The sequence below is a fragment of the Triturus cristatus genome, chromosome 4_2 (genome assembly GCF_964204655.1).
Source record: "Triturus cristatus chromosome 4_2, aTriCri1.1, whole genome shotgun sequence".
NCBI lineage: Eukaryota > Metazoa > Chordata > Amphibia > Caudata > Salamandridae > Triturus > Triturus cristatus.
In genome coordinates this window covers 699,528,956-699,548,660 of record NC_140586.1, presented here as the reverse complement: position 1 = coordinate 699,548,660, position 19,705 = coordinate 699,528,956, and the positions used below count along the sequence as shown (strand labels likewise).

The 19,705-nt window shown below is 49.2% G+C and overlaps 1 protein-coding gene across 4 annotated transcripts in view; it reads right to left on the bottom strand.

Annotated features, from left to right (window-relative positions):
• The window catches only part of USP24 (ubiquitin specific peptidase 24), a 2,082,369-nt gene that overhangs the window by 137,140 nt on the left and 1,925,524 nt on the right, over nucleotides 1–19,705 (bottom strand). The window lies entirely within an intron of this gene.

Below are 19,705 nucleotides of genomic sequence, written 5' to 3'. Positions count from 1 at the left end.
TCTTGATGACTACCCCAAATACCATGCTTATATTAGTTACTTAGAATGCTGGATCACAGAGAAACACGCAATTACTTTTATATACATTTTAAAAACCGCACCAATCGCAGCACCTAACTGACATTGCGTCAAAGACCACAAGCTCTGGTCCAGCCCATGCACTGCCAGTCATGTGTCAAATCCTCAGATCCAAAGCCAAAAGCCCATTTAAAAGTGATCGACCTCTGCCACAATTAAACAACTTGTTCAGTCCCTTGATGGTCGAGGTTATCCATCAGAACAAGACTGGCAAGGTCAAAGCCAATTCTCTCAGTGACACCAAAGAGACTAGTCAAAATACTTCACTAGATTCAGTTTGATATAGACTTGCTCTTTCTCTCTGTTTTAATGTGGATTTCAACTCCCTTATTCAGTCTTGTGAGGGATAAGTATATTATAGCTATCCAGCATCATTAGTTCACAGTTTTAATGAGTGATGGCCATTCAGTAGTGGGTCTTCTTTACAGGTTCAAACTCAAGAGTACAGACACGCTAAGCTTCATAAATAAATAATTTCAAAGCCACAAAAACCACTGAGGAATAAATGCACAGATACACATCTCAAAAATGACGGCTTCAAAGAACAAAAGTCACAAAAGCTACAATGCTTTAAAAAAAATTGAGTGCAAATACAGTAAATGGAAGTGACAGAGGGTTGAAAACCCCTTGAGATCATTGAGACAAGTTGTGTGACAGCACACTGTTTCTCACAGAACACTTGTATGATCTAGACAGGAAGGCCTCAATGAGATTAATGTTCATCAATACAATTCGAATCTAAACTGCTACTGTTGATGTCACCAACTGAATGAGTTTGAATTCATGGTAAACTTATTCAAAAAGAGATGGATCAGAATACTCTAGTCTAACCCATTCCAGCTGAAAATATGTGGCAACTGTACCACTTTGGCCCCTGAGGTTCTCAGACTGATCAAATGGGCACTTTATTTTCTCTACTTGCAAAAGTGTCAACAAGTACAATCTGGACTGTGTTATTTCTACTACTTGTGAATGGTGAAAATTGTTTCTTCATCAAAATCCCTTCAAGAGCTTCCCTGTCTGGCCGTCTCAAATTTTATTCACATAAACATGACTTTGTTACAACTTAATTTGGGTTATGCCAATCGTACATGCCTATGTCTATCGAAATGTTTAACAAAGAAGTGAAATGAGAGTAAGATTCCGCAGTCACGGTACTGACTCACTATAACAACCACATTTGTCCAGGTCTTTCTCATTTATTTTAGTTGATGGTACTTCCACAGTACGTACGTTGGAGGGCTTTGACCACTGCACATACAGATTATGTTACTTAGTAAGCATCTGTACTTGTCATGTAGTGCTGTAGATTCACATGCTTTGCATAAGTCTGCTATCTAGTGTTGGGCTTGGATGATTACAAGTTGTTTTTCTTCTAAGAATTATTTCCGAGTCATGAGACTACGCGACTCGACCTGCCTTCGGTAACAATGCGCTTGGGCATCGACTCCATTGTTAGGTTGTTTTCCTTCAGGCGGGTGAAAATGGAGTTAGAATCAATGTGAGTTATGTGATGTCCATGCATGTAATGTAGATTAATGTAAACTGCCAACCCCACAGGTATCCAGGGAGAAGGAATGGTGCATGAGAATCTACAGAACCACATGTCAAGAACAGATACCTACTGGGTAAGTAACATAATCCGTTTAAGGCATGTGTGGCTGTAGATACACATGCCCTGTATAGACTGTAAAGCAGTCCCTCTCCCAAAGCGGTGGCTATCCTGTGGGGGTTGGAGTTGTTTGAAATACAGTACGTAGTACTGCCTGTCCAACATTAGATTGTTGGCGTGAAGCCACATCCACACAATAATGTTTTGTAAATGTGTGTGGTGTGGACCACGTTGCTGCTTTACATATTTCAGCTAAATGAATGTTCCCTAAAAATGCCATAGAAACCCCAATCTTTCTAATTGAGTGGGCTTTAGGAGGAACAGTTAGTTGTCTTTTAGCTTTGGCATAACATGTTAGGTTGCATTTAACTATCCATCTGGAAGGAATATGCTACTTACCAGTATGCATCTGTTCTTGGCATGTAGAGCTGCAGAGTTGTACACTTAGCATAGGTCGCCATCTGGTGTTGGGCACGGATGTTTGCAGTTTGTTTTTCTTCTTGGACAGTCTTTGGAAGTCACGAGTTTGGTGACTCCTCCTTCGGTCCGTACTGCGCATGGGCTTCGGCTCCATCCTCAGATTGTTTTTCGCCAACAGGGAAATGATGGAGCGTAGTAATAACAGTGAGAAACCCATGTGTTGTATCTAAATAAGATGTACTGGAACGGATACAGGTAGCCGGGGAGGCGGGTGGGCGTGTACAACTCTGCAGCTCTACATGCCAAGAACAGATGCATACTGGTAAGTAGCATATTCCGTTCGAGGCATATGAGCTGCAGATTGTACACTTAGCATAGATTACATAGCAGTACCCAACCTTAGCGGCGACCACCGGTATCCGTTGCAGCTGTTTGAAAAAGTGTCTTTAGTACAGCCTGGCCCACCCTAGCTTGCTGCTTGGAATGCACATCTACACAGTAGTGTTTTGTGAAGGTGTGCGGTGTAGACCATGTGGCTGCCTTGCAGATGTCATCTAAGGGTATATTCCCTAGAAAAGCCATAGAAGCCCCTAACTTTCTTGTAGAGTGGGCTTTAGGGGGAACAGATAATGTTCTCTTTGCCTTTTGATAGCAAATTTGTATGCATTTTACAATCCACCTAGCTATCCCTGATTTTGAAATGGGGTTGCCTTTATGTGGTGGAGAGAAGGAAACAAACAATTGTTTAGTCTTCCTGAAGGGTTGCGTTCTTTGTATGTAGTATAGTAACGCCCTTTTTTACATCGAGTGTGTGTAAGGCCCTTTCTGCAACAGATTGGGGTTGCGAAAAGAAGACAGGTAATTCCACTGATTGATTGAGGTGGAAGGGGGAAATGACTTTGGGCAGAAACTTCGGATTTGTGCGAAGTATGACCTTGCTGTGATGCATTTGTATGTAGGGTTCCTGTATGGTGAACGCTTGTATTTCACCAACCCTTCTAAGGGAAGTGATAGCTACAAGGAAAGCTGTTTTCCAGGTGAGAAACTGTAGCTCACATTTGTGCATTGGTTCGAAGGGCGGACCCATTAGACGTGTAAGAACTAAATTTAGATTCCATACAGGGGAAGGTGGTGCCCTGGGAGGAATTACTCGTTTAAGGCCTTCCATGAAGGCTTTAATAGCGGGCACTCTGAAGAGTGATAAATGCTGCCTGTTTTGTAGATAGGCAGCGATCGCTGCTAGGTGTAGGCGTATGGATGAATATGCCAGGTTACACCTGTGAAGATGGAGCAGATAGCATATGATGTGCTGTATGGATGCATCTAGGGGGTTAATTGTATTGCTACGGCAGTAAATTACAAATCTTTTCCACTTTGCGGCATAGCATGCTCGAGTGGTAGGACGTCTGGCTTCCATGATGATGTTCATGCAATCAGGGGGAAGGTTAAGGTATCCGAATTCTAAGATTTCAGGAGCCAGATCGCCAGGTTGAGCTGGGCTGGGTCCGGGTGCCTGATTTCTCCATGGTTCTGGGTTAGGAGGCATGGGGAAAGGTGCAGTTTTTGATGTGGTACCACTGATAGTTGTAGTAGCGTGGTGTACCACGGCTGCCTGGCCCACGTTGGAGCTACCAGAATGAGTGTGAGGGAGTGCTGTTGTAGCTTCCTGACCACTAATGGAATTAGTGGGAGAGGTGGAAAGGCGTATGCAAATCTGCCTGACCAGTTCATCCATATCGCATTGCCCTTGGACAATGGGTGTGGGTATCTGGCGGCGAAGCTTGGGCATTTTTTGTTTTCGTGGGTGGCGAAGAGGTCTATTTGAGGATGCCCCCACTGTTTGAAGAATGGGTGAAGAACTTGTGGATGCAGTTCCCATTCGTGTAGTTGTTGCGTTTGTCTGCTGAGCAGATCTGCTATGGTGTTTTGTACTCCTGGAACGTGCTGTGCCAGGAGAAAGATGTTTTGGGGAATTGCCCATCTCCATATGCTCTGGGCTAAGCGGGAGAGCTGGGGAGAGTGTGTCCCCCCCTGTTTTTGTATATAATACATCGCAGTCATGTTGTCTGTGGGAATGAGGACTGCTTTGCCCGAAATTTGTTTTTGGAAAGATTTTAGGGCTAGAAAGATCGCCAAGAGCTCCAGATGGTTGATGTGGAGCGATTTTTGCTGTGGCGTCCATGGACCTTGCATTGTGAGGTGTAGGAGGTGCGCTCCCCAGCCGGAGAGCGATGCGTCCGCTGTTAGAATCACCTGAGGAACCGGGTCCAGGAACGGCCGTCCTTTGGAAAGGTTTGTGGTGTTCCACCACTGCAGAGAGTGATGTGTGCGGCCGTCCACCAACACCAGATCCGTCAGCTGACCCTGGGCCTGGTTCCACTGTTGTGCTAGGCACTCTTGAAGTGGACGCATGTGGAGTCTTGCATGGGGCACTATAAATATGCAGGACGCCATCATTCCTATGAGCTTCATGAACACTCTTGCTGGAAGAGAGTGTTGGGGAAGGAATGTTTTGCGTAAGGCTTGAATGCTTGTGATTCTGGCTGAGTTTGGATAGGCAATACCTTTGGAGGTGTCTATAGTGGCCCCGAGATATTGCTTTGTGTGAGATGGTATGAGGTGCGACTTTTGGTAGTTCACCGTGAAGCCTAGCTGGTGGAGCAGTTGGATGGTGCTGTTTGTATGTTGCACACATTGGTGGTAGGACGTGGCTTTTATCAGCCAGTCGTCTAAGTAAGGGAAGACGTGTATGTGTTGACGTCTGAGGTGTGCTGCTACTACTGCTAGGCATTTGGTAAACACTCGTGGTGCAGTGGTGACCCCGAAGGGGAGAACCGTGAATTGGTAATGTTGCCCGTCCACCACGAACCTGAGGTATTTCCTGTGAGAGGGGTGTATTGGAATGTGAAAGTATGCGTCTTTCAGATCCAAGGTTGTGAGAAAGTCTCCCTGGCAGAGGAGTGGGAGGACTTGTTGTAGAGTGACCATGTGAAAATGGTCTGAATGTATGTAGGCATTTAGAGGCCGGAGGTCCAGAATGGGTCTGAGGGTCTCGTCTTTCTTTGGTATTAAGAAATATAGAGAGTAGACCCCTAGATTTCGTTGATTGACGGGGACCTGCTCTATAGCGTGTTTTTGCAGGAGTGAGAGTACCTCTTGTTTGAGCAGTGTGGAATGTTCTTGAGACATTGGACGGTGCCTTGGTGGGATATTGGGTGGGGTAGATGTTAGCTCTAGACAGTACCCTGACCGAATGATTTGGGTCACCCATTTGTCCGATGTTATGGACTCCCATACGTGGATAAAGTTTTGTAGTCTGCCCCCGACCGGAGTGGAATGGTCTGGGGGGAGCGGAGGGGAGTCATTGTGCGGGGGGGGTGGCAGAACGGGTGTTGTTGGTTTTGCCCCTGCCCTTATTGTTGTTACCCCTGTAGCCACCTCTCTGATTGCCCTTTGAAAAGGTATTTTGAGGAGGGGACTTGTAGGAGGTAGAGGCGTTATCGGTGGAGGAGCCTCTGCCTGTGCCACGAAAGGACGAGCGTCGAAAGGAACGTTTGGAGGCTTGTGTTTGGAGTGCCCCCATAGACTTTGCTGTGTCTGTGTCTTTCTTCATCTTTTCGAGCGCTTCGTCTACCTTTGGCCCAAAGAGTGTTTCCTGGTCAAAGGGGTGATTGAGTATGGATGCCTGGACTTCAGGCTTGAACCCTGAGATCCTGAGCCAGGCGTGGCGACGAAGCAGGACACTGGTATTTATGGCCCTAGAAGCAGTGTCGGCTGCATCGAGGGCACACTTAATGGAGGTGTTTGTAATTAGTTTACCCTCCTGTATCAGGTCATGAGCCTTGTGCTTGTATTTTTCTGGAAGGTGCTGCATAAGAGCCTCTAGTTCGTCATAGTGTGCTCTATCATATCGCGCAAGCAGTGCTTGTGTGTTTGCAATGCGCCACATGTTTGCAGCTTGGGAGGCGGTGCGTTTACCAGACGCGTCCAGAAGTTTAGATTCTTTGTCTGGCGGTGGGGCATCTCCTGAGGATTGGGAGTTAGCCCGCTTTCTAGCTGTGGAGACAACTAGGGAATCTAGGGGAGCAGGGCCCTTGATGTAAGCAGGGTCTGTGGGTGCCGCCTTGTACTTCTTCTCTATTCTAGGGTTCAGTACTCTGGCTCTGACAGGGTCTTTGAACACCTCTGTAGCGTGCTTGGTGACACCCTTAAGCATGGGTAAAATGGAAGTGTATTTGTCTTGTATATCAAATGTATCCAGTAGGAAGTCTTCTTCTACTGGTTCACTGTGCATGTCCACCCCATGGTAGTGTGCTGCTCTCTGTACTAAATGGTGAAACCCTAAGGAGTCCTCTGGAGGAGACGGTCTTGATGGGTATAGGTCGTCCTGAGGTACATTGGGTATATCAGGGTTATTGTAATCCTCCCATGGATCTGGGGTCCCTGGTGTAGTGGGATCCATTGGGGCGTCCGCCGGGTAATTGTCCGGATCCCCATCATCCGGATCTGGGGATGGGGTCGGATCGTAGTGAGGTACAGGTGGCGGAGACCTGTGAGGTGGAGGAGGTGGAGGGGGTAGGGGAGGCGGTGGTGGGGAGGGCACTCTGAGGGGAGAAGTAGCAGAGTCCTTCCTTTTGGGTGGAGGAGGAGGAGCCGGAGCATCAAGGCGTCTTTTCTTGGTAGTTAAAGTCAAAAGCCCAGTCTTTGGATCTTTGGACAAAGTCTTTTGTAAAGGGTCTGGTGTAAACAGAGCCAATGGTGTCGAGTCGTCTGTCGGCACCGGTGATTTCGGAACCGGGGGTTTCGATGGTCTGTGTGCGCCATGCTTTTTTGAGGTCTCCGGGTGTTTCGGCGTCGAATGATGTTTCGGCGCCGGAGCATCGGTGCCGACAGATTTGTGTTTGTGTTTGGTCGGCACCGAGTGTCCAGGCTTCGGCACCGGTGGTTTCGGAGTCGAGCTGGATTTTGCAGTCTTCGGTGCCGGATGCTGTTTTTCGGCACCGGGTGTCGGCTGGCTCGATCCCGAGCTGCCATGAGACTTTGGGAGCTTCGACACCGGGCCCGAAGGTGGGGTGATCGAAGTTTTGGTTTTGGTTTTGCCCAGGCCGGCAGGCGAGGGAGTAACCTGAGTCTCTTTGGTTTTCGGCGTGGGGGTGGGAGGGGGCATAGTACTCACGGCCCGCTGCGCTGGTGTAACGTCCTCCACGTCGGAGTCGTCGGCCTCGGAAGCGCTGACGACGTCTTCCTCCTGCTCTGTGTGTGTTTGCCCCGAAGCTTCGGCGTCGTCTCCGAAGATGTCCGGTGGAGCTGCAGAGGATGAGTGCGCCATGGTGCGTCGAGCTCTTCGATCTCGGATGGTCTTCTTCGATCGAAAAGACTTGCAGGCGGGGCAGTCTCTGGCCTCGTGTTCCGGAGAGAGGCAAAGGTTACACACCTGATGGAGGTCGGTGTGGGGAAATTTAGACCCACATTTTGGGCACTTTTTGAACGGAGTCCTTTCCATCGGCCGGGACCGGAGTCGCGGAGGGCCCGAAGGCCGGTGTCGATGTACGGGATGGAGAAAGTGCCGCTTCGAGAGATGAAGATGATGAAGGAACTCGAAGAATCGAGGATTTTCCGTCGAGGCTGGAACCGTAGAAGTTCGAAGCCGGAGCACGAAGTATCACATCCGAGCCCGATGGCGGAAAAAAACAATCTGAGGATGGAGCCGAAGCCCATGCGCAGTACGGACCGAAGGAGGAGTCACCAAACTCGTGACTTCCAAAGACTGTCCAAGAAGAAAAACAAACTGCAAACATCCGGGCCCAACACCAGATGGCGACCTATGCTAAGTGTACAATCTGCAGCTCATATGCCTCGAACATACAATTTTTTGAAATTGGTTTACCAATGTGTGGAGGTGAGAATGCAACAAAGAATTCATACGTCTTTCTGAATGTTTTAGTCCTGTCAATGTAATACATTAAAGCTCTTTTGACATCGGGGGCGTGGCTAGCGCTCAGAGAAGATAGCGGCGTTCCCCTGACTCGCTTGTGGACGGCAGAGACTCCGGGAGCTTTTCTACATCATCTTCACATCAAAAGCCAGCTGAATTGAGGAAGGTGGTGTCGGAACACAGAAGAATGCCGGCCGCGTGATTCTTGTAAGGAAAACGGATGATTCCTGACAGCTGGCTCCATATTTATTTTCTGACGGGTATGACGCCCGCCATTTTGGAAGTGCTCACGAGTTGTAGAGAGCCGCAATTACCGCGCGGCTCACTTCCAACGTCCAAATGTCTGACGAGCCTTTAACGCAGAGCCTGCAGGTGTGGAAACAAGCTGGCTAAATTTAAGGCAATTTTATAGTGACTTTCCTGTTTAATACTTATCACTTCTCAGGCAGCTTAGCAATTTCGTTGTGGACAGATTTTTGACATTCACGTCACGGTTGAATTGAATTCTATTTAAACCTTTGGATGTGTAGTGGGGTCATCGAGTATAATTCAGCAACGTGTCTGTTTTTTCATCAGCATACTCTTCCGTAGGATTCTAATCAAGTCAAGCCATCAAGTTTTGTATATTTACTTGTTTTTATGAGGAAATCTGTCCTTTCTTTACATGTGTAACCAGGTGAAGAGCGATGTCTGACCTAGTGGATTTCTTTTTGGTTGGCATTTGTTATATATTGTTGCAATCTATATACTGCTCATGAATAGTCACTAATTACTTAATCCTTTGTGGATTCACTAAAACAAGGAAAAGTAATGAGTTGGGACTTTTAGCTGACATATTTTCCATTTGCAGCAACGCCGTAGTATTGACATTAATGAGAACAATAAGGTTATTTTCTATGTTCTTTTGGAACAGTATACAGATTCTGAAGTATTAAAACCTAGTATACTATTGTATGGGTAGCCTGAAGAACACAAGACCGTTGTTAGCCTCCACAAGTCGCACATTTATTGTTTATTTAAAACCCCCCGCTTTTTCTACCCCAATGGAGGACTCTGCGACTTTACCACCTAAAGCAGCTTCTTCATCTGCCACGAATGCTTCTTCTACAGTTTCTAAAGCTTCGAATAAAAGGTTGAAAAAAGATCCTCCATCCCCACCAAAGCAAATCTCGTCAGTCACCATGGACCTACTTTTGGAGGAGAACCGGGCTTTACGCCCATTTGTTGAAGAAACAAATTCCAAACTACAAATCCTAGCGGATGGATGGACAAAAATGGAAGAAAGAATCACTAAAGTGGAACTTAGTGTGGAAACGATGGGTTCATCCTTTGTCAAAGTTGAAGGGTCCCCATTCACAGATTACTTCCTTACAGAAACCGGTTGAAAACCTTGAAAACAGGAACAGACAAAACAATCTCCGTATTTATGGACTACCGGAAGGTTCAGAAGGTTCCGTCCCGATCTCCTTCTTCAAACAGTTTATACCAACAGTGCTAAACCTACCTGAAGACATTACTCCAAACATTCAACGAGTCCATAGATTAGGCCCTCCGCACTCAGCGTCTTCAGGCATGAGGGAACCTAGAGGATTTTCTCTGTACTTCCTTGAATATACAGATCTTCTCAAGTTATCAGCGGCTAGCTCCATGAAACGTATTTCCTTCTCAGGAAATCAACTCTTTTTCTCACAAGACTACGCAAAACAGACCGACGCAAAGAGTCCTTAGCAATGAGACCAGCTTTACGTTCCATTGGAGCACGATTCGGTTTATTCCACCCTTGCTTGTTCAAAGTCACTTTTAATAATAACACCATAACATATGAAGATCCAGTTAACTTAAGAAACTTTCTTAACCTGCATTGCCCGGAAAAGATGGATGTTTCTAGCACACGTTTCAAAAAACTCTTTTCGCTAGTTTAGAGTGCATACGTTCCTTAAACTAACTATGATTATCTATCTGTAATGAGTTCGTTTGTATACAAGTCTAGCACATTGGGTTGTTTGCCATGACCAACCTTCTGTTTTCAGGCTGCTCTTCTATAGCATTGGTTTTAAAGTTATGAGAAATGTTTAAACTTGGTGATATATTTTGATGGTTCTAATTAATTCTTCTTTTTACAGATCCCAGTCTCGTATGTTTGATGTATTCGTCTTGTATGTTATTTTCTCCTGGAGTCTCTCTACCCAGTCCCATGGAGTCTGGACGTGTCATCGTTCCATGTGGCCTCATCCTCCCCCACCCTTTAAATGTTTTGGATTTTATGTAGGATTTTATGCAGGTATAGTTCTTTTTCTTTTATCATTTCATACACCAATCTGTCTTTCCTCTATCACTTTCTTGTTTTCTTTCTTTAACTCATTGCCTTATCATATCTTATCCCTTCTTTTTCTTCTATCCTTTTCACCTTTCACATATTCATCGATTAATCTTCATAGTGTTTACCTTCATACTTATTACATGCTTTATATTTCAAAAATTGTATATTATTAATGGTTCAAATGATTATTTATTTTACTTACCTTATATAGGTTCTTAAAAATTGTCACTTGGAATGTCAGAGGCTTAAATTCTCCCATTAAGAGACAACAAATCTTCACACACTTATCTAAGATGGATGGTAATGATCCAGCCTGACGCCTGGGGATATTCTAAGGTGAGGAATCTAACTAACTAATGTTTCTTACAGATATATCGTTACCGAAGGTAAGTAACTTGTTCATCTGAAAGAAACACGTAAGTTAGATTCCTTACCTTAGAATAGATACCCCAGCAATACCAACCCCGGTGGTGGGTCTGCGAACCAAGATCACACCAGAAAGTCCTGGAGAACAGAACGGCCAAAGAAGCCATCTCTCCGGACTTGGCTGTCCAGGCAATAGTGCTTGGCAAACGTGTGCAGCGAGGCCCACGTTGCTGCCGGACAAATGTCCTGCAAGGGTACTCCCCGGCCCAGGGCAGTGGTCGCCGCTGTGGCCCGAGTGGAATGGGCCCTCAGCCCTACAGGAACTAAGGAATAACAGGCCTTGATACACAAAATGACCCACCGAGAGATGGTTCGCTTGTGCACCGCCCGTTCCTTCTTAGCGTCCACGTAGCCAAACAAGGAGTTGGTCGTCCACCCCGAACTGTTTGGTGCGGTCCAGATAAAAGGACAGTGCCCGTTTTGGGTCCAGACGATGGAGCCTCTCTTCCTCTTTCGAGGGATGCGGTGGCGGAAAGAAGGAGGGCAGTGTAACAGAGTGGCCGATGTGAAAGGCAGTTACCACCTTAGGGAGAAAGGAAGGACGGGTCCTGAGAACAACTTTGTCTGGATGGACAGAAAGGAAAGGAGGCTTAGAAGAGAGAGCCTGGAGCTCACTCACCGTTCTAGCAGAGGTGATGGCAACCAGAAGACGAAGGGGCCAATTATGAAGTGGCTCAAAGGGAGCGCACATCAGATAGGTCAATACTAGATTTAAATCCCACTGAGGCGTTACGAAAGGGACAGGAGGAAACATGTGAGTAACGCCCTTAAAGAATCGAGAAACAACAGCGGTTTTAAAAAGACAAGCCTGATCAGGAAGCCGTAAGAAAGTAGAAATAGCCAAAAGGTATCCCTTGAGGTTGCCCAGAGCAGAGCCCTGTTGGGCCAGAGAAAGAAGGAAGAGGAGAACCTCAGAAAGAGGGGCGGAAAGGGGATCCACAGCCTTTGCTTTGCACCATGCCAGAAATGTGTTCCACCTGCAGACGTATACCGATTTTGTGGAGGGACGCCTGGCTGCCAGAATAACATTACAGACTTCAGGAGGCAAGTCAAATGGCATCAACTACCACCGCTCAATCTCCACGCATGGAGGTAGAGGCTGGACAGGTTCGGGTGGAGGACTGTGCCCTGCTGCTGCGACAGAAGGTCCTCCTGAAGAGGCAGTCGAATCGGGGATCGATCGATAGACTGAGTAGCTCGTGATACCAGTACCTTCGTTCCCAATCCGGAGCCACGAGGATGACTTGGGCCCGGTCGCGCCTGATCTTCTTCAGCACTCTGGGCAGAAGTGGTATAGGCGGAAAGGCATACAACAGACCGCAACCCCACTCGTGACGAAAAGCGTCTCCAAGCGAGTGCCGCCTTGGAAACTCCAACGCGCAGAACTGCTGACATTGCGCGTTCTCTTCGGTGGCGAATAGATCTAACCAAGGCTCTCCCCACTGCCGAATGAGGCCTTGCGCCACGTCCGAGTTCAGACGCCATTCGTGATACATCATGCACCGGCGGCTGAGTTAGTCCGCCCTGGCGTTGAACCACCAGGGTGATGCCCTGATGTTCCAGCCATGTCCAGAGGCGCAGAGCCTCCTGACAAAGGGTCCACGACCCCACCCCGCCCTGTTTGTTGCAATACCACATGGCGGTAGTGTTGTCCATGAACACCTGCACTACACTTCCCCGAACAGAGGGAAGGAATGCCTTCAGTGCAAGCCGGATAGCCCGCAGCTCCAATAGGTTGATATGGAGCCGGGACTCCGCCGGAGACCAGAGGCCTCTGATCTCCGCCTCTCCCATGTGGCCACCCCCATCTCAGGAGGGACGCATCCGTCATTACTGTGTGCTCCGTTTGGGGAAGGGAGAGGGATCTGCCACTGACCCAATCGTGGTCCGTGAGCCACCAATGCAACGGTCTTGCAGTGCCCTCCGAGATCAAGACATGGTCGGACAGGTTGCCACGACGCTGGGCCCACTGAAACTTCAGGTTCCACTGCAGAGCCCGCATCCTCCACCTGGCGTGATGTACCACCAGAATGCAGGAGGCCATCAGACCCAGAAGCCGCGGCACCAACCTGACCGAAATCCGTGATAGAGGCTGAAAGATTGGAATCAGAGCGTGAATATTCCGGACCCGCTGCACCGGAGGATAGACCCGGAACTGCGCCGAGTCCAGAACAGCTCCGATGAAGAGGAGTTTCTGGGAGGGACTCAGATGCGACTTCGGCACATTGATGGAGAACCCCAGCAAATGCAGGAGTCTGGAGGTGGGAGACGACTGCCTGGGGCGAGCCCGCCTTCAATGCCAGTCGTCGAGATAGGGGAAGACTGGAACCCCTAATCTGCGCAGGTGAGCTGCCCGAGGGGCACTGGTGAGGCCAAAGGAGAATATGGTAAACTGAAAGTGCTCGTGGCCTACCATGAACCGCAGGTAACGCTGGTGGGCAGGCAGGACGGGGATGTGGAAATAAGCATCCTGCAAGTCCAACGCTACCATCCAGTCTCCAGGGTCTTGGGCAGCCAGAACCTGAGCGAAGGTGAGCATCTTGAACTTCTCCTTCCGGAGGAAGGCGTTGATGCTCCTGAGGTCCAAGATAGGGCGTAGGCCCCCTTTGCCCTTCTTTGGAACCAGAAAGTAGTGGGAGTAACAACCCAGACCTACTTCTGGGCCAGGAACGCGCTCGATGGCCCCCTTGGCCAAGAGGGCCGTAACTTCCTCCTGCAGAAGTTGCAAGTGATCCCCCGACATGCGGTGGTACTGCAGTGGCATGGCTGGAGGGGTCGCCTTGAAGGGAAGGTAGTAGCCCCTTCGGACGATTTGCAGCACCCACCTGTCCAATGTGATGGTACGCCAGTGGAGCAGGTGATGGCGAACTCTGCCTCCCACTGGCGTGGAATGGGCCTGAAAGCACGGACTAGGAGGGCTTTGAGGCGGATGCTGCCGGGGTAGATGTGGACGGACCGGCTTGTTGTCCCCCTGCTCCGCCTCGGCGGAATCCACGTCGGCGACTGCGTTGAGGCTGGTTCTGCCTGTAGCTAGACGGACGTGAGGGGGCACCCCTTCCTTGGCCACGAAAGGGGCGAAATGCGGAAGTTTGCGAGCGAGGGGCCGAGAGGCCCAAGGACTTGGCCGTAGCCCTGGAGTCCTTGAAGCGCTCCAGCGCACTATCCGCTTTGTCCCCAAAAAGGCGACTGCCATCGAAGGGCATGCCCATGAGGGTGCTCTAGACATCCCCGGAGAAACTCGTGGACCTCAGCCAGGCGTGGCGACGAATCGCCACCGTGGTCGCCATTGCCCTGCCTAGCGAGTCCGTTGTGTCCAGTCCACATCGGATTGCATGCCGTGCCGCATCTCGCCCCTCGGCAAGAGCCTGGGCGAGCCGTGTCTGGGCCTCCTCCGGACACTGGGGCAGCACGTCCTCCACCGTATCCCACAGGGAGTGGGAGTAATGGTCCAAAAGGCACGTGGGGTTGATAGACCGCAACCCCAAACTAAGGGAGGAGAACAGTTTCTTCCCAAACTGTTCCAACCTTTTGGATTCCCGATCCGGGAGAGCGGATGGGAAGGAGGTCTGGGAGGTAGAGGCCTGGATAACCAGACTCTCGGGCGTGGGGTGCATCGACAGAAAACTGGGGCCGCCCGGTACAGGGCGGTGGCGCCAGGCCACGTTCCGGTCCACAGGAGGAACTGTGGAGGGCTTGGACCAGGTGCCCTTCAGACAGTGCTTCATTGAACTGCAGCAGAGGCTCCGAGCTTGCTGGTGGTTGAAGCACTTCAGTGAGGAGATTAGTCCTCACGGCCACAGCAGGCAGTTCCAGCCCAAGGACTTCGGCCGCCTTGCGCAGCACCACAGAAAACGTAGCACCTTCGTCCGTAGCCACGGATGGAAGAGAGATGAAGCAAGTGTCAGGGGAGGTATCAAGACCACTGGCATCCCCCAGTTCGTCTGCTCAGTCCTGAGATAACTGGCACTGCCGTGCCAGAGGGTCCTCAGACCCCTCCCAGTCGTCTCCGTCATCCGACTCTAGGTATACAGGTGGAAGGGCCGGAACCGGGCAGAAGATGAAGCTGTCATCCATTGGCATCGGATACAGCGCCGGGCGGCGCCGCTCCGACGCCGGGCCCGGACCGGGACTAAACTGGGGAACGGCGTCGTCCGAAGGCGGTGCCGGGGGTGGCTCCGGAGGGGTCGACGCCACCCGAACTCTCAGCCAAGTCGCGCGACCGGCGAAGGGAGTCGGAAGAGCGATGTCTCTTCTTCGACTTCTTACTGTGCCTCGACTTACCTGAATGAGAGGACTTAGACCCCGATGAGCGGTGATGGGTGCGGCTCCGCAACCGGTCCCTCGACCTCCTCCTCGACCGGGACCGTGAGCGGAGCGGAGCGGAGCAGACTGCCGGATCTCGAGCAGCTTGCGGGCCCGCTTCCGCCTAGCCTTCGAAGTCAAGGCCCGGCAGTCGATGCACGACTCAGCATCGCGGTCGGCCCCAAGGCAAAAGAGGCACCGGCGGTGGTGATCCGTGACCGACATCAGTCGGTGACAGGTGTCACAAGGTTTGAAGCCAGGCATCCCTACCGGCACCAAAGTCGAGGTCGACTGGAAATGGAACCAAAAGAGTTCAAAAATGTTTAGTAAAAAATGACTAAAAGGGTATGCTCTTCCCGGATCGGCGCTTAGTGGCGTGGAAAAAAGAAAAACTGACGTCAGCGCACGAGGGCGGCGTCTAAGTACTCCGACGACGTCATCCCGGCGATCACGACGCCGACGACGGATGCGGAGCTGCAGACGACGCCTAGCGATGCGCAAGGTATTGCTGACGAGAAATCTTTCCGGATCCAGCCTGACGCCTGGGGATATTGTAAGGTGAGGAATCTAACTAACGTGTTTCTTTCAGATATAGCTCTATTACAAGAGTCACACCTTACAGAAAGCGAATCACTAAAACTTAAGAGGAATTGGGTTGGAGAAATGTTCTTCTCACCAGGGGACGGCAAGAGAAACGGTGTCATAACCCTATGCGATAAAGCACTGATTTTTAAACTCATCTCACAGGAATCAGACAGCGAAGGTAGATGGCTGTTTGCTAACCTGTTGATAGGGAAAACTCCTCTAGTCATATTTAATATATACGCCCCTACTAATGGCGATGCCTCCTTTTGGTCCCGCATTTCTTAACTACTCCTAAACTATCCCTCAGAGAATTTTATTTTTGCAGGCGATTGTAACCACGTGATGGATCCCTTTATTGATCGAAATTCTAAGGTTCCTTTCATCCTAAACAAATCACACAAAGCCTTTTCAGGAACTATAAAACAGAGGAACTTAGTAGATGCCTGGAGACTTTGCAACCCGTCCTTGAGAGAGTATTCCTCTTTCTCTCCACGTCACCAGATGCAGTCCAGAATAGACCATATTTTTATCACACACAATGGCAGAACAGAAACTAACAAAACCAAAATCAGAAGGAGGTGTAAACTTTCCTCATATTTCTAATTACCATAAAGCATTTCAACTGAAGCAACTATCAAATTGGATTTCTGACCAATCATCAGGCAGGCCATTATGGGTTGACCTTGAGACTTCATTTATAAGCACCCTTTTCATTTCAGGAATATCTTTCATTTACTCGCAAACCGCAAAAAAGCTACACACCAGTAATTAAACATTCATGTAATATATTACAAGCTATTCTTCCTCTGGTCCCACATGATTTTGACACTTTTCTCAAATCCACAATTTGGCATAACAAATTTATACTCGTTAAAAATAAACAAATATACTGGAGAGTGTGGAGGAATAAAGGTTTAATCTGGGTACATTAGTTATTTGAACAAGGCACACTCCTACAATTCCTGCAGGTGAGCGATCTTTATCACTTGCACCCTTCCTTCCATCATAATTTTTCAATTCTGCAAACTGCGATACTTGAAACCTGTGCTCAGCTTTCAAATATGCTCTTTTCAACTTCCCAGATTGATAGCACTTGGGACATTGGTTTACGTGTACACCCGAAAGCCTCTACTATTTATTCTCGTTTAATACAACCTCCCATAAACAGGGATAAATCCAAAATAGAACTCTCTTGGGAAAATGACTTGGGCATTGATTGGCCTATTTACCTGTGGAATAGAATTTGGCTAAAAATATGGAAATCTTCCAGAGCGGCAAGTACCACACAAACTATTTTCTTGATTTATAACAGACTGATTCTTACACCAGCACATATACACAGGATACAGGCTACTACACCCAGTACATGCTGGACATGCTCTCACGACACTGCTGACTTAAAACATATGTTATTCACATGTCCATATGTATTTAGGTTTTGGGAACAGGTTTGGTCTCAAATCAACATCCTACTCAATACTACAGCTCCCCTTTCCTTCATTAATATTATATTAGGTAGCATATCCACTGATTGGAAGAAAAGACAAACGCAGACGCAAATCATAAATTCGCTATTAGCAGTCGCCTTTCAACAGATAACAAAAAATTGGAAGGACACCTCTAAATTATCATATATCGCCTGGTGGTATGCTATCTGTCATAACCATAGACTGGACCAGACTCTTATACATCCGATTTCGCTTCCCAAAAAACGATTGCAGTTATGGCCTCCTATCACACAATTCCAGGATGATAGTGCAAAAAAATCCTTTGTACCCGAACTTTCACTACAAGAAGTTACTAAGCCTCCTTGACTTCCTCTTTATTGTACCGACACTGCCTAATGAACAAGTTACTAACCTTCGGTAACGATGTATCTGTAAGAAACATTAGTTAGTTAGATTCCTCACCTTAGAATATCCCCAGGCGTCAGACTGGATCCGGAAGATTTTTCGTCAGCAATACCCCTTGCGCGTCGCTAGGCGTCGTCTGCGGCTCCGCGTCCGTCGTCGGCGTCGTGCGCCGGGATGACGTCGTCGGAGTACTTAGACGCCGCCCTCGCGCGCTGACGTCAGTTCTTGTACATAGCCTTCCGCGCCAGGAACGCAGAGCCATGCAAAGACCGACACTGGTGCCAAAAATAAAATCTAGGGGCCTGAAAGGACAACCTTAACCCTAGATGTCAGTTCGCAGAACGGGGAGGATGGGAGGGTCGGTGAGGAATCTAACTAACTAATGTTTCTTACAGATACATCGTTACCGAAGGTTAGTAACTTGTTCATCTGAAAGAAACACGTTAGTTAGATTCCTCACCTTAGAATAGATACCCAAGCAATACCATCCCCGGTGGTGGGTCTGCGAACCAAGATCACACCAGAAAGTCCTGGAGGACAGAACGGCCAAAGAAGCCATCCCTCCGGACTTGGCTGTCAAGGCAATAATGCCTGGCAAACGTGTGTAGAGAAGCCCACGTCGCCGCCTGACAGATGTCCTGCAAAGGGACTCCCCGTCCCAAGGCAGTAGTAGCCGCCGTGGCCCGAGTAGAATGGGCGCGCAGCCCAACAGGAGGGTCCTTTTTAGCCAAGGAATAGCAGATTTTTATACACAAAACGACCCACCGAGAGATGGTTCGTTTGTGCACAGCTTTCCCCTTCTTAGCGCCCACGTACCCAACAAAAAGCTGGTCGTCCACCCGGAACTGTTTTGTGCGGTCCAGATAGAAGGAGAGCGCACGTTTTGGGTCCAGACGGTGGAGCCTCTCTTCCTCTTTGGAAGGATGCGGAGGCGGAAAGAAGGTGGGCAAGGTGACAGACTGCCCAAGGTGAAATGGAGTCACCACTTTAGGAAGAAAAGAGGGACGAGGCCGAAGGACAACCTTGTCCGGATGAACAGATAGAAAAGGAGGCTTTGAAGATAAAGCCTGGAGCTCACTCACCCGTCTAGCCGAGGTGATGGCTACCAGAAAAGCAGTCTTTAGAGTTAGAAGACGAAGAGGGCAATTGTGAAGAGGCTCGAAGGGAGCGCACATCAGGAATGTCAAAACCAGATTCAAGTCCCACTGAGGCATTACAAAAGGGACAGGAGGGAACGTGTGTGTAATGCCTTTGAGAAAGCGTGTAACCACAGGGGACTTGAAAAGAGAAGGCTGATCAGGAAGCCGCAAGAAGGCGGAGATGGCAGCAAGATAACCTTTCAGGGTGCCCAGGGCAGAGCCCTGCCGGGCCAGAGAAAGAAGGAAGAGGAGAACCTCAGAAAGAGGGGCGGAAAGGGGATCCACAGCCTTTGCTGTGCACCATGCCACAAATTTGTTCCACCGGCAGGCGTATACCGACTTTGTGGAGGGACGCCTGGCTGCCAGAATGATATCACAGACTTCAGGAGGCAAGTCAAATGGCATCAACTGCCGCCGCTCAATCTCCACGCATGGAGGTGGAGGCTGGACAGGTTCGGGTGGAGGACCGTCCCCTGCTGCTGCGACAGAAGATCCTCCCGAAGGGGCAGACGTATCGGGGGATCGGTCAACAGACTGAGTAGCTCGGGATACCAGTATCTTCGTGCCCAATCCGGAGCCACCAAGATGACTTGGGCCCGGTCGCGCCTGATCTTCTTCAGCACTCTGGGCAGAAGTGGTATAGGCGGAAAGGCGTACAACAGACCGCAACTCCACTCGTGACGAAAAGCGTCGCCGAGCGAGTGCCGCCTTGGAAATTCCAACGCGCAGAACTGCTGACATTGCGCGTTCTCTTCGGTGGCGAATAGATCTAACCAAGGCTCTCCCCACTGCTGAAAGAGGCCTTGCACCACTTCCGAGTTCAGACGCCATTCGTGATCCATCATGCACCGGCGGCTGAGTTCGTCTGCTCTGGCGTTCAGAGAGCCCGCCAGATGTTGAACCACCAGGGTGACGCCCTGGTGTTCCAGCCATGTCCAGAGGCGCAGAGCCTCCTGACAAAGGGTCCACGACCCCACCCCGCCCTGTTTGTTGCAGTACCACATGGCGGTGGTGTTGTCCGTGAACACCTGCACG